Source organism: Stegostoma tigrinum, chromosome 13, assembly GCF_030684315.1.
Source record: "Stegostoma tigrinum isolate sSteTig4 chromosome 13, sSteTig4.hap1, whole genome shotgun sequence".
Taxonomy (NCBI): Eukaryota; Metazoa; Chordata; class Chondrichthyes; order Orectolobiformes; family Stegostomatidae; genus Stegostoma; species Stegostoma tigrinum.
The window spans coordinates 353,031-373,102 of NC_081366.1; the positions used below are offsets into that span (position 1 = coordinate 353,031).

Sequence of the window (20,072 nt, forward strand, 5' to 3'; positions counted from 1 at the left end):
TTCCAAAATGAATCACTTCACACTTTTCTGGATTGAATTCCATCTGCCACTTATTTGCCCAGCTCTGCATCCTTTCAATGTCTCATTGCAACCTACAACAGCCCTCTACACTGTCCACAACTCCACCAACCTCCGTGTCATCGGCAAACTTACTAATCCACCCTTCCGCTTCCTCATCCAAGTCATTTATAAAGATCACAAAGAGCAGAAGTCCCAAAACATACTTTTGGCACACCACTGGAAACCAAGCACCAGGCTGAATGCGTGCCATCTACTACCACCCTGTCTTCTATTAGACAGCCAGTTTTGTATCCACACAGCCAAATTTCACTGAATCCCATGTCTCCTTACTTTCTGAATGAGCCTAACATGTGGAGCCTTGTCAAATGTCTTGCTAAAATCCATACACACCACATCCACTGCTCTACCTTCAATGTGTTTTGTCACATCCTCAAAGAATTCAATAAGGCTCATGAGGCATGATCTGCCCCTCACAACACAGTGCTGACTATTTCTAATAAAACTATGCTTTTTCAAATATTATCTCTCAGAATCCTCTCAATTATTTCCCCACCACAGAAGAAAAACTGACCAATCTGTAATTCCCAGGATTATCCCTATTCCTTTTCTTGAACAAGGGAATGACATTTGCCACCCCCTCAAATCATCTAGTACTACTCCAGTGGACAGTGAGGATGTGAAGATCATTGCCAAAGTGTCAGCAATCTCCTTCTTCACTTCCCATAGTAACCTTGGGTATATCCTGTCTGGCCCAGGAGACTTATCTGTCTTCACGTTTTTCAAGATGTCTAGCACATCCTCCTTCCTAACAACAGCCTGTTTGAGCTTATCTGCCTGTGTCATGCTTTCCTCACAAACGTCAAAGGCCTGCTCATTGGTGAATATTGAAGCAAAGGATTCATTAAGGATCTCCCCTTCCGTCTCTGGCTCCGCACACAAGTTCCGTCCACTATCTCTGATTGGTCCTACCCTCACTCTGGCCATCCTCTTGTTCCTCACATAAGTATAGAAAGCCTTGGGGTTTTCCTTGATCCTACCTTACAAGGTTTTCCCATACCCCCTTCTAGCTCTCCCAAGTCCATTCTTCAGTTCCTTCCTGGCTACCTTGTAGACCTCTACAGCCCTGTCCGATCCCTGCTTCCGCAACCTTAAGTAATCTTCCTTCTTCCTCTTGACTAGGTGTTCCACATGTCTTATCATCCAAGGTTCCTTCACCTTACAATCCTTTCCTTGCCTCAGTGGGACAAATCCACACAGTACCTATAGCAACCGCTCCCTAAACAACCTCCACATTTCTGCCATGCATTTCCCCAAGAACATCTGATCCCAATTGATGCTCCATACTACCTGCCTAATAGCATTGTAATTCCCCCTCCCCCTATTAAATACTTTCCCATACCATCTGCTCCTATTCCTTTCCATGACTATAGTAAAAGTCAGGGAGTTGAGATCACTATCACAGAAACGTTCTCCCACCGGGAGATCTGACACCTGACCTGGCTCTTTGCCGAGCACCATATCCAATATGGCCTCCCGTCTAGTCGGCCTATCTACATGTTGAGTCAGAAATCCTTCCTGGACACACCTGACAAAATCTGTTCCATCCAAGCTATTTGCAATTAGGAGGTTTCAGTCTATATTAGGGAAGTTGAAGTTACCCATGACAACGACCCTCTTACTTCTGCACTTTTCCAAAATCTGTCTCCCAAAAGAACATAGAACATCGAACATTACAGCACAGTACAGGCCCTTCGGCCCTCGATGTTATGCTGATCTGTCATACCGATCTCAAGCCCATCTAACCTACACTATTCCATGTACATCCATAAGCTTGTCCAATGATGACTTAAATGTACTTAAAGTTGGCGAATCCACTACCGTTGCAGGCAAAGCGTTCCATTCCCTTACTACTCTCTTGAGTAAAGAAACTACCTCTGACATCTGTCCTTTATCTTTCACCCCTCAATTTAAAGCCATGCCCCCTCGTGCTCGCCATCACCATCCTAGGAAAAAGGCTCTCCCTATCCACCCTACCTAACCCTCTGATTATTTTATATGTCTCAATTAAATCATCTTTCAACCTTCTCTCTAACGAAAACAGTCTCAAGTCCCTCAGCCTTTCCTCGTAAGACCTTCCCTCCATACCAGGCAACATCCTAGTAAATGTCTTCTGCACCCTTTCCAAAGCTTCCACATCCTTCTTATAATGCAGTGACCAGAACTGTACACAATACTCCAAGTGCGGCCGCACCAATCTGTGTCTCTGTTCCTAATTTGGGGGGGGGGGGGCGCGGTGGGGGGGAGCAGTTCTACAGTTCTTTAGGAGGGTTTAAACTAGTTTGTCAGGGGGGATGGGAGCCAGAGCTACAGATCAGAGAGCAGAGAGTCTTTGAGGAAGGGTAAAGAGTTGAAGGCCAAAATGGCAGTCAGTGTGACAGGTTGAGGTGTGTCTACTTCAATGAAGGAAGTGTCAGGAAAAAGAGTGACCAACTTAGAGCATGGATCAGTACTTGGGACTATGATGTTGTGGCCATTAATGGAGACTTGGGTCACATAGGGGCAGGAATGGTTGTTGGATGTTCTGGGGTATAGATGTTTCAAAAGTAGGAGCGAGGGAAACAAAAGAGTTGGGGGAGTGGCATTGTTAAATCAGGGATGGTATCAAAGCTGCAGAAAGGGAGATTGTAAGGAGGGTTTCTCCACCGAGTCAGTATGGGTGGAAGACAGAAACAGGAAAGGATCAGTTGGACATGTTCAGTTTGTATCCGCCAGAGTTTAGAAGCATAACAGGCAACTTGATCAATATAAAATCCTGAACAATCTTGTCAGAATGTGGACACAGTGATTCCACATGTGGGAGAATCTAGAACTAGGGGTCACTGTTTAAAAATAATGGGTCACCCATTTTACACAGATATGAGAAGATTCTTTTTCCACAGAGCAGGTCGTGAAATCTGTGGAAACTTCTATCTCAAAAGATGGCGGAAGCAGAGTTTTTGAATATTTATCAGATCAGCCATGATCTATAGAATCAGAGTACAGCTTGAGGGGCCTGCTCCTAATTCGTATTTTTTTTTAAATGTGTTTTTGTCGTCTCTGTTCATGGGCTGAAAGGCCCTCTTCTTACTGTAACATTTCTGTGATTCTCTCCATTACTCTTTATCTTTCTCTTCCTTCTTTTTCACTGCTATTTTCCTTACTTCGATCGTACTCTCCTTTCCTTGGGTAGTTTGTTTCCTATCAGTTCAAAGTCCACTGAAGTATACAATCTACTTTTGAACTTTTGACTGTTTCCAATACATGTTTCTTAACCATCTGGGTGTAAAGTTTCACTTTAATTTGTCACCCAGTTTAGACTGTCTTTTTCACTATTGAGGTTCTGGTGAGTAACAATAGAACTGACTTTATGCAGCTCAGATATTAACAATTATTTTCTTGTTCATGAGCTGTCTTTGAATGAAAGCAGGATATAAGAGTTTATATGAGAGCTTTAAGTGTGCGAATGAGGGAGATAATGTGTCTCTCATATTCTTTCAAGTTTTCCACAAATGGTAAGAGGCCATATTTTCTGACATTTAATCACTGGTTAATACCAGCAGCAGAATAGCTCAGACAGAAATTTAATCAGGAAGTGTTACTTGAACTGTACCCATCAAAAAAAATACTCTGCTGATTTCTCAAACTAAGACCCGATATTTTGAAATCTATTTTAGTGCTCATAATTTCAATTCAAAACTTTTACTGTCTCTAAGTTTGGATGAGCTTGATTAAACCTGCAATGACAGGCGGGGTCCTAGGACCATTAGTCAAAAGCAGGAAAAGAAAGCTATTCAGTCCATCAAGTCTGCTGTACCATTCAATGAGATCATAGCTGATCTGATAATCCTTAACTGCACTTTCCTACCTTTTTCTCATAACCCTGAATTGTTTTAATGAATGAAAAGCTGTCTGTATCAGCCTCGAATATACTAAATGATCCAACCTTAAGTGAGGAAGTTTCTTAAATAAAAGCTGCTTTGTAAGTAAGCATCTGTTAATTGGTAACCAAATATCTGACTTTTCTGAACATAAAACTGATTTACTGCAATAAACAGTGTGTTGCTGGGTGCAAGTTTTTGTTGTAGTGGGAGGTGTTAGCATTGTATTGTGAAAGTCTCATTCCTGCACAGTCAGTGCGTTGGACTCTAAAGGTCGCAGTACACATTGAGGGAAGAGAAAGTAGTCACACAGCGGGTTAAACGGTCACCAATATAGGGCAAAATGAAGTGGGAGTAGGGAGAAACAGTCAGTGCTGGAAGCACAAATAATGGGCATAATGACAAGGAGCAGTGAGCTTAACAGAGAGATGAGTATTGATAATTATTGAGTGGAAGAGAACAGTTCAGGAGAAACAGGTAGTGAGGGTTAAGCTGAGAACAAAACACAATAATGTGAGTGGGGAAAATTTTCTCTGATGGAACTTTTAACAAAAACTTAGATTGTCAACAATGGAAGGAATTGAAAGAGAAAATGGAGATTGTGGTGTATTCTAATGAGGAATGAGGTTTGCAAACTGGTTTATTTCCTAACCACATGGTTAAGGTGAGAGCATAAAGATGTTGTCAAACTGCAGTAGATAGTACAGAACTGTATTTTTAACCTAAAAACAGGCCACTGGCCCAATGTACACCAATCTCCTCCTAACCATCAACATGGGAGAGAAGCAGCAGAATCCAGCACTCTCCCTTTCCACTGCTATTGATTTGTTATCATGACGTTTTCTCATCATCTTCTCAAAATGCGATTTGTTACAACATGAGTGGGTGAGCGATTTGATGCGTGCATCAAACTACTTCACGTACAAATCAACAAATAGTGGTTTGGTCAGTTCGGCAATATAGGTCAGGACTTCTCAAAGTGGGGGTCATGAGCTGAAATTTTGGGGTCACGAGCTTTGAGACAGCAGCTGCCAATCCCCTTTTTGCCTGCTCTCTCCTCATCCTCCTGCTCTGCCTCTCACTGAGGGTTTATGACTGTTTTCACGCCTTGATTTAGGGTCATGGAGTGAAAGGGTTTGGAAAGCGCTGACCAAGGTGGGGGCGCTATTAGATTAAGAAAGCTGATCTTTGCATCAAAAGAAGCAAGTTGTTTTGATTGTGACTCAGGTATTGGGTTGAGGAAGACTTCTATGCATGGCGGTAAAAGTTTTGGTTGGACAGCCCTGTTTTAAATCCCGAAATGTTTCATTTTGTCTATTGGAGGTTTTATCATTTCCAAACGGCAAGAGTTCATTCCCCACACCTCTGACCGTTCATTACAATGACTGACTAACTTTCCGGGTCACTGCTTGTACACGACGTTCTGAAGTATGAGCAGGGACTATTAGCATGGTACATATTCGGAAACACTTTGAATCAACAACAAGCTCTTTTTCAGACTGTGAAACAAATGCCAGTTGAGAAATGACAGTGAAACTGGGCATCTCTCTCATGTTCAGGAAATGTGAGTCAATCACTTCCAGACATCTTCTCCAGCAACACCCCATCTTCCTCCTCCTATTTAGCTCTCGAGACATGGTTCTAATCTGTCCCTTGACGAGGCTGACCAAAGGCAGATTCAGATAGGGCAGGGATGGCAGGATGCAGAGGGAGGGGTGTCAAGGAGGGCTTGCTGCCATGCCCACAAAACTTCTGAGGAATAGTAGTCCAGCTTTCTACTTGTATATAGCTCACTCGCTCATTCTCTCACCCTTCACACCCCTCCATGCTTCCTCTTTCCCCCATCCTCTCTCTGTTTTCCATAACTACTCATCCAGTTTCCACTATGGTGAGACATCAGGAACTATGTAATAGGAATGAGAACTCTTTGAAATAGATAATGAATAAGTTGAAATCTTTCACACTTTTGAACCCTTTCTTGTTTAATTCAGGTTTCAGGGTATTTGACTTCAATGTTGCTTGTCAATTATAATGTCTAGTACAATTTCAGGGGGAGAAATAAAGCAGATTACAATCTGGCAAACTCTGCTGGATTGCAGTTGAGCATTGGGCATTGGGCATGCAAGAGCCAAAAGGACTGAATTGCTGCCTGATGTTGGATCTCCTGACCCTAAGTGAGGTCAATTAGTCCATATCACTCCATTCCAGGTCATTCCTGTGCGCTGTTGGTGACCATCTGATTCACTTATTCTGTTTGGGATGATTAATATTTATTTTATGATTCTCTTCCGAGGGCAGATCTACATCAGCAAGAGTTGTGTTTGGTTGTAGCACAGCAGTGGTTAGCAGATTGTTTTCTTGTACTTATGTTTGTAAGACAACAGTGGCTGTGGAATCAAGAGTCGTATTGCCTTTTATATCCAGGTGACACGGGTGTTGTTGGCTAGTCCAGTATTTATTGCCCATCTCTAATTGCCAAGAGGGCAGTTAAGAGTCAACCATATTGCTGTGGGTCTGGAGTCACATGGAGACCAGAACAGGTAAAGATGACAGATTTCCTTCCACAAAAGGACATTAGTGAATGAAGTTGTCAGAAAAAAAACAAACAATCAACAGGAGTTTCAGGATCATCATTAGACTCTTGATTCCTTTTTTTTTCAAAAATTAAATTCAAGTTCCACCATCTACCATGGCAGGATGCAAACCTGATACCCAAAATGTTACCTGGGTCTTTGGGATTAATAGTCCTGTCACAACACCACAATGCCATTATCTCACTGTTAGCATCTTGCTGTTTCCTAAAGAAGGTCACTGTTTCTAGTGATAATGGGAATTGCAGATGCTGGAGAATCCAAGATAACAAAGTGTGGAGCTGGATGAACACAGCAGGCCAAGCAGCATCTCAGGAGCACAAAAACTGATGTTTCGGGCCTAGACCCTCTCTGATGAAGGGTCTAGGCCCAAAACATCAGCTTTTGTGCTCCTGAGATGCTGCTTGGCCTGCTGTGTTCATCCAGCTCCACACTTTGTTATCACTGTTTCTAGTGACTTGAAGCCAAGTGGCTCGACCTCCTGTGGAAGGGTTGGGGTTGGAGTTTCTTTCTCACCCAAGGCTGTGACTGTCCCACTGGACAGACTCGATGACCAGCTTAATGCCTGAAAAAGTTGCAAATGTTCTCGCTGGATTCAAGAAGGCTGAGAGGAAGTTTGATGGAAGTTTTCAAAATCAAGAATCACTAGACTGATTAGATCGGGAGAAGCGGTTCCCACTTATAAAACAAAAAGAACAAGATGGCATTGATTTAAATTGATGTGCAAATGAAGTCAGTGATGTCAGAAAAAACCTTTTTCAAGAAGCAAGTAATTAGAACATAGAATGCACTGGTGGAGGCAATTTCAATTAAGACATTCAAGAGGGAAATGGATGATTATTTAGAGAGAAATAGTGTGCAGGGAATTGGAGCAAAAGGCAGAAGATTGGTACTGGGCAACAGATGGACCAAATGGCCTCCTTCTGCATGAACACAATTCTGTAAGTTTTTCTTTTCTCAGATATCTAACAACTTCCTAGAGTTGTCACTCAAACAAAGCATTTATCCTGACAAATACCCAAGTGGTCAACCAATTGTTAAAAACAAACAGACATCCACTCAGACACCATAGAAAGATAATAATCTTTCAAATAACCCCTTATGTATCGCTCAGAATATTTATACAATTGTTGCTGATTTGAGAGGTGTAATAGCTTCTGAAACTCAGCCAACCACATAGGGTGGGGTTCTCTCTCAAAACAACAATTGAAGCTCTCAACAATGAAGTCTAGATGAGTCTCCATCTCAGGCAACCAGCTTGTAACTGATGTCCATTTCAAGCCCACCGACTCCCACAGCTACCTAGAATACACCTCCTCCCACCCACCCTCCTGCAAAAATTCCATCCCCTATTCCCAATTCCTCCGCCTCTGCCGCATCTGCTCCCACGACAAGACATTCCACTCCCGCACATCCCAGATGTCCAAGTTCTTTAAGGACCGCAACTTTCCCCCCACGGTGATCGAGAACGCCCTTGACCGCGTCTCCCGCATTTCCCGCGACACATCCCTCACACCCCGCCCCCGCAACAACCGCCCCAAGAGGATCCCCCTCGTTCTCACACACCACCCTACCAACCTCCGGATACAACGCATTATCCTCCGACACTTCCGCCATTTACAATCCGACCCCACCACCCAAGACATTTTTCCATCCCCTCCCCTGTCTGCTTTCCGGAGAGACCACTCTCTCCGTGACTCCCTTGTTCGCTCCACACTGCCCTCCAACCCCACCACACCCGGCACCTTCCCCTGCAACCGCAGGAAATGCTACACTTGTCCCCACACCTCCTCCCTCACCCCCATCCCAGGCCCCAAGATGACATTCCACATCAAGCAGAGGTTCACCTGCACATCTGCCAATGTGGTATACTGCATCCACTGTACCCGGTGCGGCTTCCTCTACATTGGGGAAACCAAGCGGAGGCTTGGGGACCGCTTTGCAGAACACCTCCGCTCAGTTCGCAAAAAACAACTGCACCTCCCAGTCGCAAACCATTTCCACTCCCCCTCCCATTCTCTTGATGACATGTCCATCATGGGCCTCCTGCACTGCCACAATGATGCCACCCGAAGGTTGCAGGAACAGAAACTCATATTCCGCCTGGGAACCCTGCAGCCATATGGTATCAATGTGGACTTCACCAGTATCAAAATCTCCCCTTCCCCTACTGCATCCCTCAACCAGCCCAGTTCGTCCCCTCCCCCCACTGCACCACACAACCAGCCCAGCTCTTCCCCCCCACCCACTGCATCCCAAAACCAGTCCAACCTGTCTCTGCCTCCCTAACCGGTTCTTCCTCTCACCCATCCCTTCCTCCCACCCCAAGCCGCACCCCCCGCTACCTACTAACCTCATCCCACCTCCTTGACCTGTCCGTCTTCCCTGGACTGACCTATCCCCTCCCTACCTCCCCACCTACACTCTCTCCACCTATCTTCTTTACTCTCCATCTTCGGTCCGCCTCCCCCTCTCTCCCTATTTATTCCAGTTCCCTCCCCCCATCCCCCTCTCTGATGAAGGGTCTAGGCCCGAAATGTCAGCTTTTGTGCTCCTGAGATGCTGCTTGGCCTGCTGTGTTCATCCAGCCTCACATTTTATTATCATGAAATAACTACTGACCACTTCTTTTTAAGTGCCAGTTGGCCATAAGAAGATAGCTGCCTTTTTATTGAAGTTCAATCTACAGAATAATTTCTACAAAGGTAAAGAGCTATTAGTTCATTTCAGATCACCAAATTCCAAATCACTGTTTCTACAATTTATAATGTATAGTTGCACTTCTTTCACAGAGAAAACTACCCTAATGCTCTTCAGTACTGATACAATGATACTGATGGTCAACGTGATAAAATCAACTTATCTTTTCAGAAATGGCTAAACAGGTTAGGCCTTTATTCAGAGATAATGGGAACTGCAGATGCTGGAGAATCCAAGATAACAAAGTGTGAAGCTGGATGAGCACAGCAGGCCAAGCAGCATCTTAGGAGCACAAAAGTTGACGTTTCGGGCCTAGATCCTTGTCTAGGCCCGAAACGTCAGCTTTTGTGCTCCTGAGATGCTGCTTGGCCTGCTGTGCTCATCCAGCTTCACACTTCGTTACCTAGGCCTTTATTCAGGAGAGTTTAGAAGAATGAAGTGTAATCTTATTGAAATAATCACGATTCTGAGGGGGCTTGTTAGGGGAGATATTGAGAAGATGTTTCTATGAGAAGAAAGTCTCAAACAGCGGACTATAGTTACAGAGTAAGGGTGAACACATTTATAACTGGGACGCAAAGGAATTTGTTCTCCCGGAGCATAGCAAAAATCTGGAATTCTCCAACCCAGTGAGTTGTACAGGTTAGATCACTAAATATATTTAAAGGAAAGCCAAATAGATTTTACCTGAAATATCAGGGAGCTGAAGATTATGATGGTTTGGCAAAAAAGAACAGATGAGGCCTGGGCAAATTCATGACCATCCTACAGAACAGAACTGTAGATTTCAGGGGCTGAAATGGCTTACTTCTGTATCTATTTCTTATGTTCCTATGAAAGCGAGAATTGAATAAACAAGTGTCTGAAAAGGCTTTTCAGACCCTCAAATTATATTACTCCAAGACACTGAATATTAACATCCAGACGCCCTGAATGTCCCTGGGTCCTTTCACCCAGGAACACATGTCTGGTAAGTTATTCAAATAATCTATACTTCCGAAATAAAACTCTTCCTAATATTTGTTTCTAATTTAATTTTTAATTGTTTCAGTTTAGATCCCTCGTTCGACTTTTCTAATTGGAGAAATATTTACATGTTAAATGCATTGTAACTCGATTGAGTTATTTTCTGGACCATCTCTGTCTTGACTAAGAACTAGCTTGCTGCAAACTCTCTCTCGACTCAGTGACTTGCACTCAGTCTGACCCCAGTTTAATTTTAGCTTGAATTACGATGTACAAGGAGAGCGTTGTTATTTGATGGCCTTCTACATGTGTTCTGAAAGAGTTTATTAATCATTTTCCCTAATGACTGATCACAAATGAATGTTTCCTTTATCAAGGAAATTCACTGAAATTTCGACGTGCCTCTTTTCAGCATTCACTGGACAGGGAAGCCATTTCTAATTATAAGTAAAGATAGGTCACAATGTCACAGGAGGTCAGATGTGAACTCCTCCTCTGCATTCCCATTTCCATTGCAACAGATTCCATAATATTTCTCATATACATTTCATTCAATGTTGAATATTTTGTGATGGAAGCTTTGAATTATTTTAATGGTAGCAACAGGAGCATCAAGGGTGTTTTCAAAAACATAATAAAATCAAGTATTGGTTTCGTCGATTGGGGTCAAAAGCTTCATATGTTGTTAAAATCCCAGATCTCTTTGGTCATCAATCATTTTAAAATCCTCCAGATATACTTTCAGGCTTCCCAATGGATTTTTCAAGTTCTCATCTAAACATTGCCAGGACCCAGGAGAGGCCATTAATGTTAAAAAGCATTATTTGTGTTCCATCAATCAACAGGGATTTCTCTCTTTACTCCTAACTGGGTAACTAAATCTTCCATGTGAACAATTCATCTGCTTAGATCTTCTGTTGTCCTAAATATCAGGAATATTGAATTACTTGTCTCTACAAGATTTCACTGATCTAAATTTTCTCTGAAGAAGCCCCTTCCCCAGCTCTGTACTCACATTTTTCTCTTGATTTTCTGCTATTTTCTCCACCACTGACACTCAGTAGCAACAGTATGGGCTATCTACAAAATGTAAGGTTCAAAGATCCTCACACAGCACTGTCCAAACCCTCGACCACTTCCTTCTATAAGGACAAGGGCAGACGACACATGGCAACACTATCCCTTGCAAGTACCCTTCAAGCCACTCACCATCCTGATTTGGAAATACATTGCTGGTCCTTCACTGTCACTGGGTCAAAATCCTGGAACTCCCTCCCTGCTGGCATTGTGGGTCAACCCACAGGTGGGCTGCAGTGGTTCAAGAAGGCAGCGGTTCAAGAAGGCAGCTCACTGCCACCCTTTTAAGCGCAACTAGGGACAGGCAATAAATGTTGGCCAGCCAGCGATACCCGCATACCACAAAAAAAAATCTCTGCCTCCTGACGTCTCATTGTCTCTATAGAAGTTCCTGTTTAGTCATCTGCCCAATATTTCCTTAAAGCAGGTTATATCTTGTTTGAAGATAGTAACAAGAAGGATCCCCGACCAGAAATGTCAGTTTTCCTGCTCCTCTGATGCTGTCTGGCCTGTTGTGTTCCTCCAGCTCCAGACTGTCATATCTTGTTTGACTGATTGTGATTCTGCAAAGTGGAGTATTTCATTATTTTTAAAAAATCAAGTTGTGGAATATTGTTGTCGATCATTGTCACGATCACATCTCAATGCAGCTCATGGAAATTCTGTTTTCTGTTATTTTCTCACAAATCCTTATCTCAGTTTATCTGGCATGTAGTGTCAAATATGTCAAAACATCAATGTGCTCATGAATAAATAAAAAGGCTTTTCACCTTGTGTTGAAATTCATTCTATTGCACTCAGGGCAAGTCTCTTAATGTTGGTTTAACCAAATCCAGCACTACTCCAATACACAACCTCATCTCGGCAGGTCAATATGTTTCACTTATCACTTGAACATGATAAATGTTAGAGAAACGTTACTAATGATATGTCACAACTGCAGAGATGGACAAGAAAGTATTGTTAAAAATACAATATTTCAGGAAAGGGAAGGATTTCAGGTAATCTAATTGCATCACTATTCAGTTCCAAGGGAGATCAACTGGCATTCCGGTAAATCATTCGAATACTTATTTAAAAACACAACGATCCTGAGAAAGGAACAGCAATTTGTCACGTGAAGTGAAGATATGATTACAGTCCATTTGCTTGTGATCACACAATGCAACACTGAAATTGCTAATAATGGAAACAGGGAAACCATATTCCTGGCTATTGGATCAGAACCACCCTTACCCCGAGAAAAAGAGAGCAAGGAGAGGACTAGTCCCATTTCAAACTTTTCATCAGTTGTCTTCCCTTGGTGTCACATGTTTCTCTAGAAAATTTTAACTTTACTCCTATCGGCATAGACAGGCCTTGCACATCTTTGTAGAATCTTTATTTCTGTTTCAAGTTATTGGATTTTCCAATGACAAGATGCAATATTGAATGAAAATTGTAAGTTTCTGAAAAATAATCTGAAGTAGTTCAGTCTCTGGAACTGAACAGTTATAAATGACTAAGAACGCACTATATTTCTTGTTTGAGCATCATACTGTTGTCTTAAAGACAATATCTCTTATTGAGCTGCTCTCTACACTCAAGTATCGATCTAAAGTGGTCATGAATGATGACTCAGCCAAGACAATGAGCTGGTAACATTTCTTTTTAGATGAATGTGCAAGGTGACCGGTATTTATCATGTTTATCATGTAGGCACTGTCGTGATGCTGGAAATGTGGCAGCTTGTGTGCACATAAAGATCCCACAAGTGGCAATGGTATTGTTTTATTAATGGTCATAGTATTGAGGGGAATTCCCCTGTATGCCTTCAAAATAGTCAACATAGAACAGTACAGGCCCTTTGGTCCATGAAATTGTGCCAACCTATTATCCCACTAAGTCAATCTACCCTGCATACCCTACATTTTACTATCCTGCATGTGCCTATCCAAGAGTCGCTTAAAAATCTCTAGTATCTGACTCCACTACCACTGTCAGGAGCCAATGTGAATTAATTTTTCATTGCTTACGCAGTGTCTAACAGATTCATCAAAACCCACTTTGTCTGTTCGCTGAGACTGAATTTCATCCAGAGTGTCAATAGAATGGACCATGATGGCCTGCATGCTGTCAATTCCATTGCCCATGCTAAGTTGCTCTGCTCAGAATTTAATGGGCTGTCATTTGGAATTGCTCTCCTTGAACCTACAGCTGTAGGCATCCAAAGTCAAAAATATAACACGGATTAGAATCATACTGAGAAGACTGAGGGAGCACCACACTGTTGGGGGATCAGTGCTGAGGGTGGGGCAGACTGAAGGACAGTTAGAGATAAGAGATTGCTGTTGGAGATGCAGTCCTCTAGATGAATGTAAAACTGATATTAAGGTAAAAAGGGTTAAGTTTAAAAAGAGATGAGAGAGGCAGGTATGTTACACAGAGGGTAGTAACTGCCTGGAATGCACTGCCACAGGAGGTGGTGGAGGCGGATGCAACAGCAACATTGAAGCAGCATCTGGACAGATACACAAATAGCAGGGAATAGAGGGATACAGACCATTTAATGGCAGAAGATTTTAAGTTTAGAAATGCATCATGTATCAACATAGTCTTGACAGAACTGTTGGAGCGAAGGAAGAGACGAGACTTGCTAGAGATATACAAGATCATGAGAGGCATAGATAGAGCAGATAGTCAGACTTTTTCCCCAGGGCCGAAATGGCTATTACCAGGGGTCATAATTTTAAGGTGATTGGTGGAAGATATAGGGGAGATGTCAGAGATAGGTTCTTCACACAGAGTGTTGGGCGTGTGGAATGCGCTGCTGACAGTGGTAGTGGGGTCAGATACTAGAGATTTTTAAGTGACTCTTGGATAGGCACGTGCAGGATAGTAAAATGTAGGGTATGCAGGGTAGATTGACTTAGTGGGATAATAGGTTGGCATAATTTCGTGGACCAAAGGGCCTGTACTGTTCTATGTTGACTGTTTTGAAGGCATACAGGGGGATTCCCCTCAATACTATGACCATTAATAAAACAATACCATTGCCACTTGTGGGATCTTTATGTGCACACAAGCTGCCACATTTCCAGCATCACGACAGTGCCTACATGATAAACACCAGTTAATGTTTTTAAAATTCACAGTGCAATGCAAATGGAAACAAAAAAACCCGTGATCCATCTGTGATGAGGATAAAGTCCACACTGAACAATCTGAATAACAGGAGTCATGTGACCACAGCCTGCCTTAAATTTCAAACTGACAATTGATAGAAACACCTTTCATTCATTGGTCAATGCCAATGTCAGAAAAGTGCCAATAATTCCAGATGCGCGTCAAAATTCAGCAGATCATTTTGAAACTCTGATCTTTTCTTCAGTGACAGATTCCACTAAAAATTCTCAAAGGACTTAAAGATTTTGATAAAGTGCTATGATTGTTTGTTCTTGTGAATCTTAATTACTATTTTCAAATGGAGATTTAGACAACAGTTCTTTTTTCTTTATTTATTTGTTTCTTTTAGAAAGAAATGAGCTTTTTTTGATATAAAAGCCAAGGTCTAGCTGCACAAATATGCCACAATGGTTCCTGTTTTATTACGGTATTTAAGGCTGGGTTCATTCCCACCCCCCTGACCACTGAGAATGTACATTGCAAAGATTTTTGCATCCAAAGCAAAATTACTCTGTTTTTCTTCAGCTTTTGTTCATGCCTGTTTCATGTTTGGCATCAAATGCAGCTTTCATTCTGCATTTAATGTTTTCTGTTGCAATGCATCTCCTGTATTTCTTAAAACTCAGTAAATATTGACACACAAGACAAAAGAGGAACAAAGGCTGGCTGGAGGCTTGTGGCTGCTTCACAAACTCAATATGTACCTAGGTTGTAAATAAAAACACTTTGTTGGATTCATCCACAGTAATATTTAATATAAAAGCTCAAGTCTTGTCCTGTTTTTGTTCTCTCCTTTCCATGGGCTGCTGACTCTAAATGGGTTATTCCTCAACAATTTGCATTTACATAGCATCTTCGGGAGTAAACCAACAATATCTCCAGCAGAAGCTCAGTGGGACTCACCACATAAACACAGTGGCTACAAGATCAGAGATAACGGGAACTGCAGATGCTGGAGAATCCAAGATAATAAAGTGTGAAGCTGGATGAACACAGCAGGCCAAGTAGCATCTCAGGAGCACAAAAGCTGACGTTTCGGGCCTAGACCCTTCATCAGAGCTCTGATGAAGGGTCTAGGCCCGAAACGTCAGCTTTTGTGCTCCTGAGATGCTGCTTGGCCTGCTGTGTTCATCCAGCTTCACACTTTGTCTTGGCTACAAGATCAGGTCAGAGGCTAGGAATACTGCAAACGAGTAACTCTCCTCCGCACCCCGCAACCCCAAACATTCCATCATCTACAAGATTCACGTCAGGAGTGTACTGCAACGCTCCCAACTTGCTTGATGGTAGCAGCTCCAGCAACACTCAAGCAGCTTGATACTATCCAGGACAAAACAGCTCACTTTATTGGCACTACATCCACAAGCATCCACTCCCTCTGTCACCGACACTCAGTAGCATAGTGTGTAGTATGTATAAGATGCACTGCAGAAATTCACCAAAGATCCTTAAACTGCAGTTTCCAAACTGATGTTACGTCCATCTGGAAGGACAAGGACAGCAAACACATGGGAACACCACCCCCTGCAGGTTCCCCTCCAAGCCACTCACCATCCTGACTTGGAAATATATTGCTATCCCTTCACTGGTGCTGGGTCAAAATCCCAGAATTCCCTCTATAATTGTATTGTGGGTCTACCTACAGCATAGAACATAGAACATTACAGCACAGTACAGGCCCTTCGGCCCTCGATGTTGTGCTGATCTGTCATACCGATCTCAAGCCCATCTAACCTACACTATTCCATGTACGTCCATATGCTTGTCCAATGATGACTTAAATGTACTTAAAGTTGGCGAATCTACTACCGTTGCAGACAAAGCATTCCATTCCCTTACTACTCTGAGTAAAGAAGCTACCTCTGACATCTGTCCTATATCTTTCACCCCTCAATTTAAAGCTATGCCCCCTCGTGCTCGCCGTCACCATCCTAGGAAAAACCCTCTGATTATTTTATATGTTTCAATTAAGTCACCTCTCAACCTTCTTCTCTCTAATGAAAACAACCTTAAGTCCCTCAGCCTTTCCTCATAAGACCTTCCCTCCATACCAGGCAACATCCTAGTAAATCTCCTCTGCACCCTTTCCAAAGCTTCCACATCCTTCTTATAATGCAGTGACCAAAACTGTACACAATACTCCAAGTGCGGCCGCACCACAGTTTTGTACAGCTTCACCAAAACCTCTTGCTTCTGGAACTCGATCCCTCTATTAATAAAAGCTAAAACACTGTATGCCTTCTTAACAGCCCTGTCAACCTGGGTGGCAACTTTCAAGGATCTGTGTATATGGACACCGAGATCTCTCTGTTCATCTACACTGCTAAGAATCTTACCATTAGCCCTGTACTTTGCCTTCTGGTTATTCCTAGCAAAGAGCATCACCTCACATTTGTTTGCATTAAACTCCATTTGCCACCTCTCAGCCCAGCTCTGCAGCTTATCTATGTCTCTCTGCAACCTACAGCATCCTTCGTCACTATCCACAACTCCACCGACCTTAGTGTTGTCTGCAAATTTACTAACCCATCCTTCTACGCCCTCATCCAGGTCTTTTATAAAAATGACAAACAGCAGTGGACCCAACACCGACCCTTGTGGTACACCACTAGTAACTGGTCTCCAGGATGAACATTTCCCATCAACTACCACCCTCTGTCTTCTTTCAGCAAGCCAATTTCCGATCCAAACTGCTATATCTCCCACTATCCCATTCCTCCGCATTTTGTACAATAGCCTATTGTGAGGAACCTTATCGAACACCTTTCTGAAATCCATATACACCACATCAACCGGTTTACTCTCATCTCCCTGTTTGGTCACCTTCTCAAAGTGGTCCAAGAAGACAGCTCACCACCACTACCTTCTCAAGGACTAGGGACAGTCAAGAAATGCTGATCCAGCCAGCAATGCCCATGTCCCACTAGTGTATAAACAAAATCTCAATGCCTGATGGATGTTATAGTGATAGGAAGAAACGAAGCCAAGTCACAGAAAGTGGTCTTTATGCCTTAGACTACTCTAGTCTATAGCTTTACCTAGGGAACCATGTTCCCACCACGTCCTGGTCTGTGATGCCAGGAACTCCACTGTCAGAGGGTCCCTCTGGCCAATACTAAGACGGAAAAGTGCTCAGACTCAACGTCAGGGAAATGACAGAGGAAGCTGCCAAACAAAGAATTTCTGCAGTAGGATACTGAATGGAGGAGAGTGGACTAAATCCAGAAATCACTCTCATGTTCCTATTGCACAGTGGAGTGACTCAAGTGTAGCAACTAGGATTAATCTGGAAACATATCAATTCCACACTGACTAGAGACCATTTGAAGAACGAACCGAAACAACACCATCCGGCCCAGAAGCTCAGCAACAGCTCCTGAAATCAAAATACACAACACATTCCGCCTGATACTCGGGAACATCTGGAGAAATCGATGCCTTATCCCAATGGCTCCATCAACGAAAGTGTCATTTCTAGGTAAAGACTGAAATAAAGCTGCAAGATAGCAACAAGGTGATAGATTTGTGCTGATATCTGGAGAACAATGTCCTGTGCTCAGACCAGCAAAAGGAGCAGAACGGAAACACTGAATCAAGACGCGGACACTGGAAAGGGATGAAAGTCCAATCGAAAGGAGATTAAAACTCTGCAATTCCTGCTCACAACCTCTTCTCAAAAGCCCGGTAACAACAATTAACTATAGCCAGCAACTCGGAAAGAGTTGCTGGTGTGAGAGAGAAATTGCGGTACCTTTTCCTGCTCTTGGTGTTAACTCCGGGAGTAGGAATTTTCCTCAGGCTTGTGTGTCTCTGTGCTCCGGAACCTCGTTCAGCTGCCTCCTAACTTCTCTAGTTGCTGTTTGAAGCTGTGGGGAGGAGAGTTTCTGTGAGATCAGGTTGAGGAGGAGGAGCAAAGGACTTCAGCGTTTACACAGCGAGGATTACACGCTTAAAAATCAGTCGCCTTCTTCCCCATTCCGGTCCAATTCTAGGCTGCAGGGTTCACAAAACTCCATTTCAAGCAATCAAACTGTCAGATATTCATGATCTTTGCGACTGTAAATTGAAATTAAAGTCCTGTCGATACTGATATGTCAGCTGTCAAGCCCTATCTGGTTCACTAACGTTCTTTAAGGAAGGACACTGCCATTTTTACCTAGGCTAGCCTACAGTTAACGCCAGACCCACAACAATATGGTGGACTCCGAACCTCTGGGAAATTAAGGATAGACAATAAACGCTGTCAGAGCCAGCTACACACATTCCATTATAGAGGATAACAAAGCGTGGAGCTGGATGAACACAGCAGGCAAGCAGCATCTCGGGAGCACAGAAACTGACGTTTCGGTCCTAGACCCTTCATCAGAGAGCCTCTGATGAAGGGTCTAGGCCCAAAACGTCAGCTTTTGTGCTCCCGAGATGCTGCTTGGCCTGCTGTGTTCATCCAGCTCCACACTTTGTTAGCTTGGATTCTCCAGCATCTGCAGTTCCCATTATCACTTCCATTAGAGAGGATCAAGGTTAATGTTTCCAATCTAGTAGGATTCTTTTTCAGAACACTGATAAATTGGGCTTCCTCATGCTTTTTCAGGTGGACGTCAAAGATGCTTTGGCACAAAAAAACTTCTCAAATGTCTTGGCCACTATTCCTCCCTTAATACCAGTAAAAGCAGATTACTTGGTCATTATCTCAATGCAATTATATGGAATCTTGCTGTGTTCAAATTGTTTATAACATTTCCTACATTAAAACAATGATTACACTTCAATCATATTTCATTGGTTGTAAAATGATTTGGGAGATGTGATTGGTGCCATGTAAATTAAAATCTTATGATTTGGGCGGAAGAGGCCAGTTGAACAGAGCTCAAGCAGTGAATGCAGTTTACTTATAATTGGGCAGCCCCTGATTCCAGTTACTCTGAGTGAAAATACTCCAGCTCTGTGCAGTTGAAACAGATGAAGGGGTGATGCCTGACACTTTGTTGGTAATAATTTAGAATTACAATCTCTATCTGGTCATCCTGCTGGAGGAATCATCACAAAGCATCCCCCACCCCCTCCCCCTGCAACACCACTGGCAAACCCTTTCACTCCCTCCAATGATTACCTGACTTGCATGGTACTGTTCATCATGCCAATCACAAACTGAACAATGTCTGGGTGCTGAATCTTCCAAGAGAGGTTGAAGTCCTGCCATTATTTTGAAGTTAGGAGGTGACCTGACTTCCATGTGCAAAGGGAACTTGAGGCATACTCTGAGGAAGGGTCGCTACACCCAAAATCTGCTTTCTCTTCACAGATGCTGCCCAGAACTGCTTTTTTTTTCCAAGCACTTTCTGATTCTGTTTATTATTTCCAGAATCTGCAGTTATTTTTATTTTGAGGCATATTTCATTGGCAGCACTAATTAAGAGGAAATCATGGGACTACTGTCCAGTTGTGGAAAATGGACTATCCCAAGGGTTGCCAACCCAGTCAGAGAGTGGACAGTTCAGCAAGAACAGCTTTGCAGACTGTAACACATTTGCAGCATTCATGATCAATTTTGCTTAAGATTCAGAAAACAATTTCTGTAAAAGAATGTATTTCCTGGTTCATTACCATATACTGTGATAGTTCCTTCTTTTTCTCT

The 20,072-nt window shown here is 42.9% G+C and overlaps 1 protein-coding gene across 3 annotated transcripts in view; it reads right to left on the reverse strand.

Moving 5' to 3' along the window:
• Nucleotides 1-18,335, reverse strand: part of arap3 (ArfGAP with RhoGAP domain, ankyrin repeat and PH domain 3) — a 350,166-nt gene extending 331,831 nt beyond the window's left edge. For 2 of the 3 annotated variants that reach the window (XM_059650534.1, XM_059650535.1), the window contains exon 1: nt 18,189-18,334. The gene's annotated coding sequence lies outside the window, so the exon portion shown is untranslated. Of the gene's footprint in view, nt 1-18,188 lie in introns of all 3 variants that reach the window. The other variant, XM_059650536.1, reaches the window with a different exon arrangement.
• Nucleotides 18,336-20,072: the final 1,737 nt, after the last annotated feature.